Source organism: Medicago sativa, chromosome 6, assembly GCF_051527215.1.
Source record: "Medicago sativa cultivar Bolivia chromosome 6, Bolivia_mono, whole genome shotgun sequence".
Taxonomy (NCBI): domain Eukaryota; kingdom Viridiplantae; phylum Streptophyta; class Magnoliopsida; order Fabales; family Fabaceae; genus Medicago; species Medicago sativa.
In genome coordinates this window covers 18343179-18362251 of record NC_140754.1, presented here as the reverse complement: position 1 = coordinate 18362251, position 19073 = coordinate 18343179, and the positions used below count along the sequence as shown (strand labels likewise).

The 19073-nt window shown below is 36.8% G+C and overlaps 2 long non-coding RNA genes and 1 pseudogene across 2 annotated transcripts; 2 read left to right on the top strand and 1 right to left on the bottom strand.

Annotated features, from left to right (window-relative positions):
- The window catches only part of LOC146913398 (ATPase family AAA domain-containing protein FIGL1-like), a 48350-nt pseudogene that overhangs the window by 10175 nt on the left and 19102 nt on the right, over window positions 1-19073 (top strand).
- Window positions 3540-7301, top strand: LOC146913402 (uncharacterized). The gene is made up of 2 exons (XR_015013468.1): window positions 3540-5915; window positions 6903-7301. It is a non-coding gene; the product is annotated as an uncharacterized LOC146913402 (long non-coding RNA).
- On the bottom strand, window positions 8703-9666 carry LOC146913401 (uncharacterized). The gene is made up of 3 exons (XR_015013466.1): window positions 9555-9666; window positions 9046-9304; window positions 8703-8950 (listed from the first exon to the last, which is right to left on the bottom strand). It is a non-coding gene; the product is annotated as an uncharacterized LOC146913401 (long non-coding RNA).

The window sequence follows — 19073 nt, the reverse complement described above, 5'->3', positions numbered from 1 at the left end:
GAGTTGACTCAGACTTAAAAAAGAGAGACTTGTGTACCATGCATTCTTGTGGGAAAAGACTGCACTTTGATGGTATGTTAAAAATTAAATTCTCCTTCTATTTTACTAGTTGTGTGATTTTAATATTTGACATATCAAAATTTATCACGTGAACAAGCTTTTAATTTTAAATTTGAGTAACTTGGATTTAATTCCAAAGTTATATGATTAGACAATTTTATTTCTTGCAGTCAAGATATATGAACCAAAAGTTCATATAAATGAATTTAGAGAATATGAATCTCTAAACATAATAAATTATGATATGTGTGAATTTGATGACACATAAACTAGAAATGATAAAATGATGTTTTATCTTATTTATTGATGACTGTGAATTTTGGAAAATAAAATTGATATGCTTGAATGTTCAATTTTTATAACAAAAATTGAAATTTATAGAGTACACAAGTCTAAGAACAAAAATTATAATTAAGAAATTTTTGAAGAAAAGACAATCCAACTTGTCTTATTTTTGAACTTGGGATTGTCTGGACTATATTTAGATTCTGGACCCCAAGAGAGTTGAACTCACTAATAGAGCTTATGAATGTGTATTCATCGGGTATGCGATAAATAATGAAACATATATGTTTTATGACCTAAATGTTAAAGTGATCATAGAATTCAAAGAATTCAAAAGATGTCGATTTCTATGTAAATATTTACCCATTTAACTAAAGAATAGTGGGGGCACTAGTGGGGGCTCTGTAACACCCCAGACTGCTTTCAGGATTGTAGACTGATCCCACAAACCAACATGAGTCTTTTCAGCGTGCTTTGTCCTCACTCGCATGCTTACCGGGAAACTTCCCGGTAGGTCACCCATCCCAAAATTGCTCCAAGTCAAGCACGCTTAACTGTGGAGTTCTTATGGAATGAGCTACCGAAAAGAAGATGCATCTTGTTGATATAGGTAGTACCAAACAATTCTTATAAGCCTTCCTTCAACCATGTAGTCCCATACCTACACGGCCTCAGGATCCCTCTCATTCCGATGTGATTCGGTTCCTCTAGAAACTGTCGGGAGCCGCTCATTGTCGTGCCTTGTGCACCGGCGACCACTCCCCTGTCCTCGTCAGCTGTGGGTGTTACATGCCCACCAGCTTCCGCTTGGTTCGTCCCCGAACCACACCGTACTGGGAGAGGTCTGCTCTGATACCATTTTTAACAGCCCAGACTGCTTTCAGGATTGCCGACTGACCCCACAAACCAACATGAGTCTTTTCAGCGTGCTTTGTCCTCACTCGCATGCTTACCGGGAAACTTCCCGGTAGGTCACCCATCCCAAAATTGCTCCAAGTCAAGCACGCTTAACTGTGGAGTTCTTATGGAATGAGCTACCGAAAAGAAGATAAATCTTGTTGATATAGGTAGTACCAAACAATTCTTATAAGCCTTCCTTCAACCATGTAGTCCCATACCTACACGGCCTCAGGATCCCTCTCATTCCGATGTGATTCGGTTCCTCTAGAAACTGTCGGGAGCCGCTCATTGTCGTGCCTTGTGCACCGGCGACCACTCCCCTGTCCTCGTCAGCTGTGGGTGTTACAGGCTCTAATGGGAGCACGACATTAGTGGGGGAAAAATAAATTCCCTTCTAAAAATTAAGAACTAGTGGGGGCACTATATTTAATCACATTCATGTAATTAGAAATAGTTATGAAAACATCATACGAGATGTTATAGAACCTCAAGGAGGTAAGAAAGCTAAAATTGCTAAAGAGTATGAACTTGGTTTATACATTGGAAGAAGATTCATTAAGCCTTAAAGAAGTTATATCCTCATTGGATGCTGAATTATGGCAAAAGCAATAAACGATGAAATGAATTTTCTAGAGTCTAACAAAACATGACACTTGGTTGACTTGTCTCATAGTTGCAAAACCAATCAGTTGTATTTGGATTTTGGAAAAAGGAACTAAAACCTGATGGTACGGTTGATGAATACAAGGGTTTCCTTGTAGTCAAAGGTTTTAGACAAAGAGAAAAATATAGACTTCTTCGACATTCATTCACCAGTCACGAAAATCATATCCATAAGAGTACTAGTCCCTTTAGCCGCCGTTCATAACTCGATTGTACTCCAAATGGATGTGAAAGTTGCCTTATTTATGGTGAACTAGAAGAAGAAATCTATATGGAACAACCTGGAAAATTTTGTGATTCATGGACAAGAAAACAAGGTCTGTAAGTTAGATAATTCTTTGTGAGGTCTAAAAAGGAATGACATGAAAAATTTGACATTCTAATGTCATCGAATGAGCATAAAGTGAATGAAAGTGACAAATGTAATTACAACAAACATGAAAATAATATTTGCCTATGAAGACGACTTGCTCATATTTGGTTTAAAGATTCATGTTATGAATTATGTGAAATCATTGTTTATAAACAACATTGATAAGAAAGACCTAGACAAAGTTGAAGTAATTCTTGGTTTCAAGATTACAAGATCAGAAAAAGAAAAAAAAACTTTTTTTGATAAATCTCACAAAGTTGAGAAGTTCTTAAGGAAATATTATTATTTGAGTGTAAACTTGCAAGCATATATTATGATCCAAGTGTAAGAACACTTGAGATGAAGTTAAGCAAATAGAATATGCGAGCATCATTGGCAGTCCTTAGGTAAGCCACTGAATGTATTAGACGCGACGTTACTGATGTCGTGAAACTATTGTGCAAGTTTACTAGTAGACGGATGAGAAGCATTGTCATGCTATAGAAAGAGTCATGAGGTGCCTTAAGAAGACTATGACTCTAGGATTACTTCATGAGGAGTAACCTATTGTACTTAAATGGTACAAGATAGAACATCCTTCAGATGAGTCTTAAAGCGACCAGTGACTGCACATTGAGCATCACTGTAGGAGTTGTTTGTTGAAACAAATGATATTGACTCAGTCCACTGTGGAATGAATCTGAGATGAGAACACTAGAGAAAACTAGTGAAGAAGCAGGTTGATAAGATGCTTGCTAGTTGAGAACCTGTAAGACCCGTAATTTAAGAAAATAAATAAATGTTAATAATATAGTATTATGCTACCTCGTTTATTTTAGTTTATGATCAAATAAAAATAAATAATACCTTCGACGATGAATTTTTATCGCAACTCGAATATTTTGTAGTTTTTATCGCGATAGCGACTCATGATAAATTTTTCAGAAAATTTCTCGAGAATTTAATTTTCAGTCTCTTCCACAAACGGAAATTTTACCGCGCTTAATTTTTAAAACAAACTCCGTTTTGTACGAAATTTTTTGTATAGACTTATAAAATTATTTATGATAGATTTATCCTATAAAAATATTTTTCCCATCGAAAATTTTCTCTCATAAAAACCAATGGTAACTAATAAAGTTAAGGAAGATTGGGCTTTATAGAAAATATCTACTCTAGTCTTATCCTCTTGCAAATTCACACGGCACCTACATGACATATATCTCTTTACTTATGTTATTTATTTATTTTGAGAGGCACTTATGCTTATATATCCAAACCCATTTCTTCATTTCATCATCTCATTTTTCTTCCCTCTCTCACGTTACACACTTCCCTCTTCTCTCTTCTATCTCTCTTCTTTCTATTTCTTCTTTCTTCTTCTCTCTCGTTACCTACTTCTCTCTCTCTAGAAATCCTTTTCTTCATATTTATCCTTAAGTGGTAAAGAATAGTGTTTGGTCTTCCTTTGTGAAGATTAGTAGCTACCTAAAATTAACTAGGCTTGGATTCTTTTAGCATGTTTCTAAATATAATATACAAACACTCACCCTCCTTTCCTTTTCTCTTCCGTGAGCTCCCTTCTTTCTCTACTTCAATTCTTCTTATTTTCCTATAAGTAATTATGAAGAAAATTAAATGGTGGTGTTTGGGAGTTAGAAACTACTATGACTTTATGGTACCTAGAAACCTAATTAAGGTAACAATTTCCTTCCTTTTATTCTACTTCCTCTATGATCGAAACTTTGTTATTATATATAGAAAAAACGTTTTCAAGTGTTATTTTCCAAAAGTAATTGATCTAATAGTTAGTAGGCTTTTAAAGGAACAAAGTTCTTTCCACTTCTTTTTTTTGTGTTGGCCGAACTATGTGTTTCTTTTTGACAAAAATATACTATTTGATTTTATCATGAGTTGGGTTAAAGGTTAAAACATATTAGATTATGAATAATTTATTTAAAAGATCAATAATTTTCTTTCATGTGGTTTAGTTGTATGAAGGCCGAACCATTTAAAATTGTTAAAAAGAATATGATTAATTTTTAAGGCTTAATTATTTCATGAATATCATAGTTTGTGTATAGGTACTAATGGATCCAAAAGAAAAGTTTGATTTTGAAGAAAAATAATTTTGTAAAAGAATTGAGTTTAATTATTTTACTTTGTTGATTTAACTAAGTTGTGTTGGATATATTTAAAGAAAATACGATGTAGTTGTGTGTGAGTGTGGGGAGGGTTATTTTAGAAATTATTATCTTTGAAAATGAAAAATTAAATAAAAAGAATGTAAAATAATTAAACTTCGGATATACTTTTAAGCCAACACCCTTTCGCCATATATGGAACTTTCCCCGGAAACATTGGACATATTGGATTTTTAACGTGTGTATATATGCATATGGACGATGCCAAGGAAGAAAAATAATATGTGGACACGTTAGACTTTAATTCTTCTTCAAACTATCAGTAACAAAATATAACTATGTGAGTTGTGTAAAACAAAAGTGTTAAATTATATTAGTAGACTTAAGAGTTGTAGTCATAAACTTTGGAAAGGACATTTATTTTTAGTGTGAAATAGAATATTTAACATGATTGATTTTTTCTGCTTTTGGTAAGTTTAAAGGTATCTTAAAATTGAACCTTTGTTTTTACTTTTGGTAAAAAAATCAGTGATTTAATTAGTAGCCAAAAATGATAGTTAAAAAGAAATCGGTTTGACTAGTGTTATTAATTTTAAGTTTTGGGTTTGTTTACTATTCTCGGTAAACAATTTTGTAATAAGAATGAATTGTAAACCCTAAGTACTAATTTGACTTTTATAGAAATAAATAGAGAAACTGTGAGTTGGTGGGTTTGAATCGAAATAAAGAAATACTATGAAATAGTATACATCATATGATAGTTATGTTTTGACTGCACTATATGTGTTTAAAGTTAGAAATTAAAGACACTATTATTTTAGAATAAAAACTTAAAATTGGATGTATGAACTTTTCTCATAACAAAGTTGTAGAAAACGATATTGGCGTATTATGTCTTTAGCACTTTAAGGAAAAAAATGGTTGATTTATGATCTCAATTGCTTTTAAAAAAAATAATGTTTTTGACGTTGTTAATAAATTTGGACCGCGCGTAAAGTTTTAACGTACTTAACAAAATTCGGGAAGTGATGTAGACTCCATCGAGTTTTTCGTAGGAGTTTAACAACAAATACGTTAAGAATTAGTATAGTTCATGGCATGTTAAAGATAGGAAACTTTTATTAATTACACGTTATTTTGAAATGTTAATTTATTTTAGAAAATGATAACTTCTAAAAGTTTTAACTTGTACCTTAAGAAAAAATAAAAGTAATAAACCTTGATCTTATTCTTGATCTTCAACATCGTGGTCTCTTTGGGTAGAAACTAGTCGAGTTCTATCTTTCTTGCTTTCTCTCGAGTCTGGTCATCTCTTTCTGCACTCCTTTAGTTTTCTTTTCCGTTTCCTTGAGTGTTGGTGTGGTGAACTTCGAGAGAAAAGTGAGACTGTGAGTGAGAATTAGGGAAATGAGTAAGATAATAAATAAAGGTCTTTACTTGGAGGGACTTTGATGACTAAAAGAAATTAAAGGGGCAAAAGACAATTTTGCTTGGATAAAAAGCTAGTCGAGGTAAGGGCACCTTTCTATTTTTAGATATTTTCCAATAAAAAATGAAATGATATTTATGTTTTGTAATTGCTCTGTATTTGACTACGTGTTTGAGAATGCCTAATTGTCAAAGTGAGTAAATGTTTACATATGCAAATTATATTCTTGATATGAATGAATTACATATGATGATGATGATATAATTAATATATTGCATATGTTTAGAAATGCTTAGCATATAAGGGGAATCGTATGCTCATGCATTTCATAGTAAACGTGACCACCAGAGAGGAGTCGCGAGGTGCACACCGGAGAGGTGGCACGGGGTGCGTTGAAGACCACCTTATCCCGTAGTGGATCATCGAGTCTGATAGATGAGTAGATACTCATCTCCTTAGTGGCGTGGCCACGACCCTCTGCGGAGGTGTATTAATTCCGGAATCATTTGCATGTGAAGTCCTGTGATAGGCTTCACACTCATGTAGAGTCTGCATTGCATTAGGAATCGAGTCTTAATAATATTTAGGCTAAAGTGCAACTTTGGCCCCTTATCTTTCAAAAAGTTGCGATTTTGGCCCCCTAACTTTGAAAACTACAATTTTGTCCCCCTAACTTTGAAAACTGCTGAGAAGGCGACACATGTCCAAAAAAAGGGGCCATTTTGAAAAGATAAGGGGTCATAATCGCAACATTTTGAAAAGATAAGGGGTCAAAAGACATATTTCCCTTATGTTAGGGGGTTAAAAGAGCATATTTCCCTAAACATGGGGGGCCAAAATTGTAGTTTTCAAAGTTAGGGGGCCAAAATCGCAACTTTTTGAAAGATAGGGGGCCAAAGTTGCACTTTAGCCTAATATTTATTAATCTTAATTTCTACTTGTTACCATACATGGGTTAAAATGAGATCTTTAATCCATGTATAATGTTTTCTCTGTTTATGCTTCTTGTATATTTGTTATTTTCGGATTGGTGACCCTTTAAGTGGATATGTGGGCTATACGCCATTAGATTATGATGATTCCGATGGAGTCGAGATACGACGGCAGACGATGATGAATCCACCACCTCGGATGCGCGTACTATTTCGCCTTGGGGGTTTAACTTAGCTTCAGGATAGATAAAGTTCACAGGGGACGTACTCGAGACCAGTCGCATAGTTAGTAGGAGAAATCCTTTAGGGTGAGGTCATTGGTAGGTCCAGTTCCCAACTTTATATTTTTTATAGTTAAAGATCAGCTTAGGAGTCCTTTTAATTTTATGTAACAACTTTGTAAGGATTCCTTTTTATTTTAGTTAATACTTTGGTTAGGAAATTCTTCCTCTGCGTAGGGATGTAAGTGAGTCTTGTAAATTGATCAGTCGTCATACAAAGCGCTATATAACTCTGACGTTCATTTTGAAAAGGAACCTTTAATTTTATTTTGTTCTTAAAAGTTTATAACTTGTGTTTAAAAAGGTTTAACATTATTCTTTCGTTTTCGTTCCTAATAAAAAAAAATGACACAATTTTTGGTGTTGAAAAACGGGGCGTTACATTGTGGTATCAAAGCTTTGGTTGACTTTTCTTAGAGTCCTTGAGTCGTTTGTCCTAAGTTGATCAATAGTTGGGTTTAGTGGTAGAAATTTGTTTGGAGTCTTGTTGTACTCTGAACTTTTTCCCTTTTGTGAAGCAAGTTTTGCTTCATTTAGTCAATCGTTTCTTCACTTAAACAAGTACTTGTACCGCATATGTGTTAAGGTATAACTAGGTTTTGAGTCTTGTAGGAGCTTAGTGGGTCAGAGAGGCAATTTTTACAAAATATAATTTGATTACCCTTACAGTCTATTGAGATTTATCTCGAAGTGGATTGGATATCATTTTATTAAGTCATGTTGAAGGGAACATGTTTTCTTATCTCATTTTTTTGAGGGAATGTTTTCTTATTCATGTTATAGTGTGTATAGATGTCAATACATTAAGTTAAAAGGGTATGAGATCATCGTTTCGTGGATCCTTTTAAAGGAAAATATCTTTGTGTTAATTTAAGGACGGAGTTAAAAACTATAGTGTTTGGATCTAGGCGTATAAAAGGTCTAGTAATTAGTGGAATTTTTTTTTCCAAATAAAGCGAATGTTGTTTAGTTAAGCATAAAATTACTAGAGATAATCTCATAAATTGAAATTTTAAATATTATGTATGTGAGTTTTGGAAAAATGATACGTTGAGCGCTAAGCATTTTGTTGTTGTTTACGATTAATAGAATATTCCTATCTCCAAGTTTCGAGGACGAAACTCTTTTTAGGGGGGTAGTAATGTAAGACCCGTAATTTAAGAAAATAAATAAATGTTAATAATATAGTATTATGCTACCTCGTTTATTTTAGTTTATGATCAAATAAAAATAAATAATACCTTCGACGATGAATTTTTATCGCAACTCGAATATTTTGTAGTTTTTATCGCGATAGCGACTCATGATAAATTTTTCAGAAAATTTCTCGAGAATTTAATTTTCAGTCTCTTCCACAAACGGAAATTTTACCGCGCTTAATTTTTAATTCAAACTCCGTTTTGTACGAAATTTTTTGTATAGACTTATAAAATTATTTATGATAGATTTATCCTATAAAAATATTTTTCCCATCGAAAATTTTCTCTCATAAACTAGCTGTCAACCCGTGCTTCGCACGGGGTGGATTTTTTTTTTTTTCCGGATAATTTTGTTGGCAATCGCATTTGTTAACGGTTAAAAGTGAATTGATTCTAAGGAGTATTGTTGAAATCATAGAGCACTGTTGTCCTTCTCAAATATGGAAATGAACTAACATAGCAACTAACATAGCAACCATTGTTATTGCACATATAGTGTACTGCAGTCAAAATATAGATGTTGCGATATAGTCAAAAACCTATTTATGTTTGATTACCAAAAAAGGGTTGGATTATTATATCCAAACCATCGTTTCAACACATAGTCATCGAAATATTATACAAATTGTACATTGTTAACACATTTGCAGAAGTGCAGCTCCCAGCGAGATCCAAATCATTTTTAGCATAAGCAGAGAGAGATTCCTATTGCAATAAAGTGAGGACAGAATAATGTATAAGCAAATAGATTTGCAATCCTAACACCAAAGAAACATGTTTCTTTCAAAAGTAATCAGTACCTTTTGTTGTTTATTGGCCGCGGATGTGTCTGACATACATTTTGGTTGGTGGATCCTCCAAATCAAAGATCAATCTATCACCCTCTTGTAAGTCGCGGTCTACGACGTTAAACCATTCACCACCTAAATTTTTCTCAGCATTCCCTTTGCCAGCAGTCCTAACCTTGCAATTATATGTCTTGTGTGTTTCCAAATCTTCTAAAGTCATCCTTAGATACTTTCTTTTCAAGACTTTTTTGGATATTTGATTTGGAAAATGCTATATGAAATCAAAAATGGAACTGTAAAGGCACATAGATTGCTTGAATAGAAACTATTTCTTTAAGGTTGATGTTATGAGACATTAATATATTACAATTATAACACCTTCTGAATTTAATGTAACAGAGGATATGTGGTAAGTTTGTATAGTCTTATTCTATGTGTTATTTGTTATTTTTAATAGATTGACATATTTATTTTACAATAGTAGATGATGCTAGATTTATTAAGAATGGTTTTTGACGTACCAAGGCTTGTTGTTTTTCAATGGAGGCTAAAGCTGCTGCCACATCCTTCTCAAAGTGATGATAATGCACCGCATTAGTTCTTTGCAAATTGTTGACAGGACATGCATTTGGCTGAATTTGATTATTAGTTCTTGCTTCGTCCTCACCATTTGTTTGTTCAGTGTCAGTGTCATCGTCTGAAATGATCTCAATGGGTTCTTGTTTAACTCGTGCGGGGAAAACAGTTGGAATGTAAATTGGTCCTAGTTGTGTCAGCTTATACATGTTTTTGATGCCCTCGTAGTCGAGCCAATGGCAATTTTGATTCCATTACCCATGTACACCCCTATGTCATCCTTGCCAAAGTGTGTGACATAGTTAATTCCTTCATCAGAAAGAAGCAATCCAGGAGAGTTGAAGTTGATTTCTTTGTGGTGTTGATTGTAGTAGTGTTGTTTGTTGAAATTTGGGGCCTAACTCCCTTACAAAACCGGCTTGTAAGGTGAGGAGTGCCTCCTCTTTATCACTACAAGAAATCTGTTCATTTGCCAGGGATTTTGACAAGGCCTTGAAACCCCTGGCAAATTTCTGAGGAGCAAAGCCAGGGGCCGCCCCTGGGAAAATGACTTCAGGAAAAGTGGGACACTGTTCACGTAAAACAGGGGTTTGACCCTGGCAAAATGAAACAACCCCCGGCAAATTGCAAGCGGGAAAATTGAAATTTAAATTGAGACAAGAGCACATGGGAGTGGCAGAGAGTGCAGACCATTTGTTTACTTTTTCACTCTTTTATTGCTTAATTTTTATTTTTTTATTGAAACAAATACACACCACACACGTTATCTTTCCTTCATTTTTTTGTATTCATTGATTTGGTGGACCATACAAATACACACATTACAACATTTTATTTTATCACTTGTTATCTCTCCAAAGTCCAAAGAACACAAGTCCAAAACTCATAAAGCTTACCATTCTTCCTTCTTCCTTCTTATAACCGAACCACCATTTTTAGGCGCGAATCTGAGCCCCATTTTCACTGATCAAACAAAATAAGATCGTTTTCTTCATCCCCTCAACAAGAGCTTTCTATTGGTCCCTTTCGTTTCAACAAAGGAGAATTTTTTGCGTGACCCATTCCCCAGCCGCCGTGCAATCATACATAGCCACCGCGCCGGAGTTTGCAGCTCCATTATTGGGTTCTCTTTGTTCATGTTAAGCCATCTATTATTTAGCTTACTCATTTAGTTCTTTAGTTTTTCTATTTTGTTGTTGAAGACCAAAACTTATGTTTTTTGTTTAATATGAAAAATCTGTTTTTTTGATATAGATTTAGCTACCTTGTTTAATTTCATCATCGTGTTTATTCTGTAAATCTAAAGCAAAAAGACCAAATTTTCATTAATCCTTAATTTCTCCTTATATTCCAAATCCGAAAATTAACAAACCATTGAATCAACTGCTCATTTTGATCTTCTCTTGTTAAAGTTTTTGATATGGAGTGAAGTGTCTTTGCTGAAGTTTTAAAGGGCCAAGTTTGTTATTTGTGATTGTTACCACTGTTATTGATAATACATAAATCAATGTATTAATTAAGGGCCGACTGATATTGCTTGAAATGCTTGTTAAAAAAAAGTCATATTGATTGAAATGAGGAAAGCCTTATCTATGGCTTTTAAATTGTTTAAATCCATTTTGACTTGAAAATAACCATCTATGAAGCTGGTATATTTTTTTAGTTACAGTAGCTTAAGGTTCATCAAGATGGCTTTAAGGAATAATCTGTGCTAAAAAACAATTTAAAAAAAATTCGATTTTTTAATTAATTTAAATACAATTTATTAATTAAAATTATTTTTTTAATATTTAATTAATTAAATAAATAATCGGTTTTATAAATAAAAATTTTTTTAAAAAAAATAATATACACTTTGCCAGGGGTTAAACCCCTCACTAGTCCTTGGTATTTTGCGGATCTGATTTGACCTTCCATCAGTCAGTCAGTGCGTCAGTCAATGCGTCAGTCAGTTGCAGAAAAAAGTGAGGGATTTTGCCAGGGGTTATGACAAGGAAAAAGTCAGGCCATATACCAGGGATTGTGCCCCTCGTTTTTGTCCCAGGGGTGTAACCCCTGACAAAATGTTTGCGACGAGCGCTTTTGCCATTGCTTCTGCCCCTGGGAAATTCCCTCACAAACGTCCCTTTTCCCAGGGATTCTGTCCTTTTGACAAGGGTTTTGCCCCTGGCAAAAGGTAATGTTTCTTGTAGTGTATAAACTCTGATCAAGCTTCCAATCTAACCGATGTGGGACTAAATCCACCCCCTCAAAGACAAGCCAACATAAGGCAACTTGGGGCATATCACATCGCAATTTTAAGGTGGAATTACCAACCCACCCCCTCACATTCGGGGGGATTTCCAACACACCTGAGGTGGAATTACCAACCCACCCCTTCATATTCGGGGCAGGATTTCCAACATTGTTGAATACAGACTCTAGCCTACATTGACGTAAAAAAGGGTTAAGTTAAGTTGGATTTGAACAATAGTAGAACTAAACTGTAATTTAACGATTAAGAAACTATATCAGTTTTTAACATCTTAGATGTAACATTCAGAATTCTTATAATGCAGAATTTAACTCCAACAATTGGCTTTATACTCTGTATATACAACAAAACCAAAAAATCAAGCAAACTTATATATAAGCACTTATTTGAGTCAAAAACCATAAACAGAAAACAACAGCTATAACGGTATTACATTAGCAAGTATATTCACCTAAAGAAATTACCAATAATCTTACTGGTTTCAAAAAGAAATAAGAAAATCATGATTGAATAGCAAACAAAAATAACACAAACAGAAACATAGTTAGTTAGTGATGAAGCAAATGATATCCATGACCATCTTTAACATAAATTCATCACTAAGTCTAATCCAAATGCTTTAAAATCTTTTTATATAGTATTTTAAATCGTAACAAAGTTCGATAGTCAACATGCATACAATTTTAAATTTAATCTAACTTGAAAAAGATATTTTTGAATCTCAGATATCAGCAGATTTTCCAAAATAGCTTAATTACAGTTATTGCTTTTGTTTCAAGATTTTACGATTGTCACAAACAGAGACCCAAAAACACATAAACATATAAACCGATAGGTTTTCAGATAAGCTTCAACATATATAAATCATTTCACATGATCTACAGCAAAGGCAGATATTAACTGCAATTTAGTATCCAGTTCTTTCAGGTGAACAAACTTCTGCATCAGACAGATAGCTGAAAGCCTCTCTACAACAAAGGGATGTCCTTGGATACCCATGGGTACGGATAATATGATACCTGTCCCCGCCCCGTTAGATAAATATGATACCCGTGCCCGCCCCGTATCCTCGTGGGTACCCACTATACGGGTACCCGTGGGTATTGAGGTATCCATGGGTATCCATGGGTACCTATGGAGTTTTGAATTTATTTATTTTTTGGTACAAATAATAACTTTTTTTAATTACCAAAAAACTTCAACTTTTAAACATCCATACATAATCCACTTAATGTGAATGAAATGGAAACGGTGAACTTAATAAGATGAATTAAAAAAATTTAAAATAAAAATAGGTTATTATTGAGGATTTTTAGGTGGGCGGTAAAATTTTCTTCAATAAGGTACCAACTTTAAGTAATAATGGGGAGAGGGGGTGAGCGAGAGTACCGCGATGGTCAGTGGCAACGTCATCGGCTATCGCACCGGCATGTTTCGCCGGAATTGAGGAACAATGGGGGGGATAGGGTTTCAAGCAGGGTGCCACAAAGGGGTGGGATTGAGGGACAATGGACTGAAGTGAGACCGAGAAGGAGGAAAGCGCTGTGACAGGATTACCAGGGTCAGGACAGGCTACAGGAAGAAGAAGAACGGCTTCGGGTTAAGGAGGATTTCAAGTTTCGTCAAGCTAGGGTTAGGTATGCTTCGCGGGAGGACCGTTATTATGGGGACTATGATACAGGATCGGATTTCTCAATTGCAAGATCAACAAGGTGGGGTGACCGCGACTCTGATCGGGATGTATATGATGATTTTCCAACTCATCAGCATCATCATGAACGACGCGTCCAGAGGCATAACCAGGTCACACAGCAGCGTTATCAGAGGACATTATCAGAACGTGCACAGAACCTACGCGTTTTGGATTCTGCAGCAAATCAGAATGTGCGTGATGTTGACACAGATGAAAAAGGAACGGCTGCTGACTCGACACTCAAACGGTTCGTAACTTTTTACATCACAAATTTTCCACCTTAAGCTTCAAATTTTTTCTTGCGAAAAGGTTTCGAAGTTTGCGGTATGTTAGAAGAGGTTTTTATTGCAAACAATAGGAATAGACATGGAGAAGTATATGGTTTTGTTCGTTATGCGAAGGTGCGAGATGTTGATAAATTACTGAAAGCTTTAAATAATGTGTGCTTCGGGCAATACCGTGTTCATGCTGTGCTTGCTAGGTTCGATAGGAGAGTTGTGAGGGAGGGTGAGGGTGTCGGTGGAAAGAAGGAGGTGATGGAGGGAGGAGGAGCGAAGGTGAGGGTGAGGGAGAAGGAGCCAGAGGGAGAAAAAAGAAAGGAGGGGTTTTTGGGTAGAGGTGAGGAGGGGTCGAGGAAGGAAGGAGGTTTGGAGGAGGGAGAGGCTGGTGGGGTGAGAGTAGGATCGGTGTTGGTGAGGGTGGGAGGGAGCGGGAAGAGAGGATGAGAGGGAGTTGGGGGAAAGGAGGCGAGGAAGGCAAGCACAAATAACACGGTGTTGAAAAAAAAGCTTGTTCGGAAATACCGGTCATGTATTGAGGATTTGAATTGGGCAAAACGTGGTCTCATTGGAACGGTAATTGATGGAGCGTCGATACCGCTTATTCAAAATAGGGTGGAAGACGCGGGTTTTAAGGACATTGATATAATACCGATTGGGGCGGACAAGGTTTTTGTTCACTCTCTTTCAGGTGCGGACGTGCTCAGTATTGTGGATAAAGCAAGACAATTTTTTGATTTAATCTTTTCTAATTTGGTGACTTGGAAAGAAGAGGTATTACCGTTTCAAAGGGGTGCATGGATTCGATTGTATGGAATACCCTTGCAAGCTTGGAATGAAAGCTTTTTTAAATTATGTGTCGTTGATTGTGGAAGATTTTTACGTACATACAGTTGCTCTTTAAATAGGGAAAGGTTTGATTATGCTCGAGTGTTGATCTCCACGTCTTCATTGGATGTGGTAAATACTTCGGATCAAATTCTTGTCGATGGTGTGATGGTGGAGATAAAAATCATCGAAGAATGGGGCTTTCATTTAGGTGATGATGTCTGTTTGTATGATGAGGAGGAGAAATATGTGTCTGAATCTCATGAAAATGTTGATATAATTGATGATTTTCATAATAATGAAAATGTTGAGATACTAGCTGATAAAATAGTGCAAGATCTAAAGGCAGCAGATGACATTGAAGGTGTTAATTTGAACGTGAAGGGTAAGGAAACGGTAGAGACTACGAATTCCATAAAGGTGCTTGATAATTTTTAACTTAATATAGATTCGGAAAGTCCACCGGCTGTTAAACAATCTACTAAAGTATCTACATCATCCGAGCTTTCTGTTTGCAAGGAGGATTTTTATATGGAGAATGACAAGCAAGCCACAATGGGGACCGATCCTAATGAGGCAGTGCCATGTGCGGGAGGTTCCAAAACTGGTACGGTTGTAAAAAATACAATGGCTGAAGGGGGTTTGAAACGGAAGACAGTAAGAAACATATACTCAACGTGTTCTTTGGGCAATTCAGGACCTTGGAGTGTAGACTGGCTTCAAAATATTCAACAAGGGGACATAGGCCTTATTTCTTCTAAAAACAAACGTTTGAAAAAGGTGGGGAATGTTGGTGGAGGTAAAGGTGGAAGACTCTTGCAAAATAACGTCAAAAAGAAGGCAGGAGGTGCTCTACGACATCCGGTTCTTACCTTAAAAAAGGTGGCAAGACTCCCAAGCAGGGATAGAGAAAAGGTTATGAAGGTTTTGCGGAAGTCAAAAATTATGAAGGTCTTGAAACAAAAAATTCAGAATCGACGTCGTCAAAGGGAGAGAGTCACAAGGTCATTAGAGGTGGCGAGTCTAAAGTCGCAAAATGAATCTTCATCCTCGGGTTCAGTGAATAATGATTGGTCAAATTGGGTAGCTTTAAATGGAAGTGAAGTGGCGAAGGCAGCTGATGCGAAATGTATTGGTAAGGTAATAGGAGTTTCTTTTAAAGGAGATTGTCACAATAAGTTTAGTGTGTTATCCCGACAAAAAAATGTTGATGTTGGGCCAGTGTTAATGCCTGTGGTGGATGAGAGAGATGCGGAGGAGGAGGGAGTTTAAAAGGTTGGCGTGGTGTAGGGTGTGTGTGTGGTGGGGGTGTTTATGAAGCTTGTTTCGTGGAACGTGCGGGGGTTGGGAGGTATCGAGAAAAGGAGGGAAGTCAGGAGGTTGGTGGGAGAGAAGAGTCCGTTCATTCTATGTTTACAAGAGACAAAGCTTTCAGTGTGTGATGATTTTTTATGTAATTCTTTATGGGGAGATTCAAATCATGCTTATTCTTATCGACCATCTGTAGGGGCCTCGGGGGGATTGATAATTATGTGGGATACGAAGGAAGTGGAGGTTTGGTCTTCTGGTAGTCAGGATCATGTTCTTAATATTCATGGTAGATTTATTCGCACAAATGAGGAGTTCTATTTGTTTAATATTTATGCCCCGTGTGAAGATCGTGCAAAACAGGAGTTATGGGTTTCATTGGCAAATAGATTGCAACAGTTATGTGGGGCGAAGGTGTGTCTTTGTGGGGACTTTAACGCGGTTAGAAATGTGGAGGAAAAGTGGTCTCAAAGGGGTAACAGTGTCAATTATGATGTTCATCACTTCAGCCATTTTATTGATGATAATGGGTTGATAGATTTACCGTTGTGTGGCCGTCGTTTCACGTGGTTTAAAGGGGATGGTTCAGCTATGAGCAGGTTAGATCGTTTTTTATTATCTGAAGAATGGTGTCTCCAGTGGCCCAATTGTTTTCAAGTATCCCTTCTTCGGGGTCTCTCTGATCATTGTCCGCTTCAATTGTCTGTGGATGAGGAAAATTGGGGACCCCGTCCATTAAGAATGCTGAAATGTTGGCAAGATTTATCAGGTTATAAACAGTTTGTAATAGAAAAATGGCGGTCTTTGGAAGTTGAAGGGTGGGGCGGTTATGTCCTCCGTGAAAAGTTAAAATTGATCAAAGCCGCTTTGAAGGAGTGGCATTCTGCTCATGTTAAAAATATTCTAGGAAAAATTGAAGGATTCAAAAATAGGCTTGCTGAGTTAGATGATCAAGTGGACGACGTGGGGTTATCAGTGGAAGAGTTGGAAGAGATGAGGAATTTAACGCATGACATTCATTCTTTGTCGCGTGTTAGTGCTAGTATTACTTGGCAGCAGTCCCGGGCTCGTTGGTTGAAGGAGGGGGATGCTAACTCAATGTATTTTCATTCAATTCTTTCTAGTCGTCGTAGAAGAAACTCTATTGTATCATTAATGGTGAATGACAATCTTGTGGAAGGTGTTCAGCCAATCCGGCAAGCGGTCTTCTCCCATTTCAAAAATCACTTTGCGGCACAAAACATTTCAAAACCAGGGGCAGAAAATTTAGTGTTCCAACAGTTGTCTTACGTGGAAGGGAGGAGTCTAATTTTACCTTTCACGGAAGATGAAGTCAAAGCTGCGGTGTGGGATTGTGATAGTTTTAAAAGTCCAGGCCCAGATGGTGTGAATCTCGGTTTTATCAAGGATTTTTGGGAGGATATCAAAGGGGACTTTATGAGATTTATCTCCGAATTTCACAGGAACGGAAAATTGTCAAGAGGTATAAATTCTACTTTTATAGCTCTTATCCCTAAAGTTGACAGTCCTCAGAGATTAAATGATTTTCGTCCTATAGCTTTGGTTGGGTGCCTGTATAAAATTTTGTCAAAAGTGTTGGCCAATAGGTTGAGGTCGGTTATTGGTCGGGTTGTATCGGAGACTCAGACTGCTTTTGTGAAAGAAAGACAGATTTTAGACGGCATTTTAATAGCAAATGAGTTGGTTGACGAAGCTCAAAAATCAAAAAAGGAGTTGATGCTTTTTAAAGTGGATTTTGAAAAAGCATATGATTCGGTGGACTGGGGTTATTTGGATACGGTCATGAATAAAATGGCGTTTCCGGTGTTCTGGAGAAAATGGATTAAAGAGTGTGTGAGTACGGCTACTGCTTCAGTTTTAGTGAATGGAAGTCCCACAGATGAGTTTCTATTGCATCGGGGCCTGCGACAAGGGGATCCTCTGTCTCCTTTTTTATTTTTATTGGCGGCTGAGGGATTGAATGTTTTGATGAAATCCGTGGTGGAAAATCATTTGTATACAGGATACGGGGTTGGCATGTCAAATACGGAGGTGGTTTCTCATTTGCAGTTTGCGGATGATACTCTTTTGATAGGTGAAAAAAGTTGGGCAAATGTGCGAGCTTTACGGGCTGTTTTGACTTTGTTTGCAGACATGTCGGGTCTTAAAGTGAATTTTCATAAGAGCTTACTGGTTGGCATTAATATAGGGGAGTCATGGCTGGTTGAGGCGGCTTCCTTACTTAACTGTAAAGTGGGTAAAATTCCATTCTTGTATCTCGGTTTGTCGATTGGAGGGGATCCTAGAAGGTTAGCATTTTGGGAACCTGTGATAAATACCATCAAAACTAGATTGGCGGGGTGGCAAAGTCGCTTCTTATCCGTCGGGGGCCGTTTAATTCTTCTCAAGTCTGTCCTGACATCGCTTCCTGTCTATGCTCTTTCCTTCTTCAAAGCTCCGTCAGGTATTATTTCTCTCATTGAATCTATTTTTAATAAAAAATTTTGGGGTGGGAGTGAGGTTAACAGGAAAATTTCCTGGATTGCTTGGAGCTCTATCTGTTTACAAAAGGAGGAAGGAGGTTTGGGGGTGAGGCAGTTGAGGGAATTCAATATCGCCTTATTAGGCAAGTGGTGCTGGAGGATGTTGGTGGAGAGAGGCGGTTTGTGGTATAGGGTGTTGGTGGCGAGATATGGAGAGGAGGCAGGGAGGTTGGAGGTTGGGGGCCGGAGAATTTCACCGTGGTGGAGAGAGATAGCGAAGATTAGGGATGGAGTGGGGGAGTCTGATGGGGGCTGCTTTGCAGAGAGGGTTTCGAAAGTTATAGGGGATGGGAAAGATACTCTTTTTTGGCAGGATAGATGGTTAGGTGATGTTCCTTTGAGTAGGAGGTTTGCTCGCTTATTTGATCTCTCAACAAATAAGTTTAGTAAGGTGGCGGATATGTTTGCTAGAGGTTGGGAAGAGGGTGGTGAGGCGTGGGGTTGGAGGAGACGTCTATGGGTGTGGGAGGAGGAGTTGGTAGCGGAGTGTAGGACTTTATTGGCTATGTTGTTGTGCAGTCAAATGTTTCTGACAGGTGGCAATGGGAGCTTGATAAAAA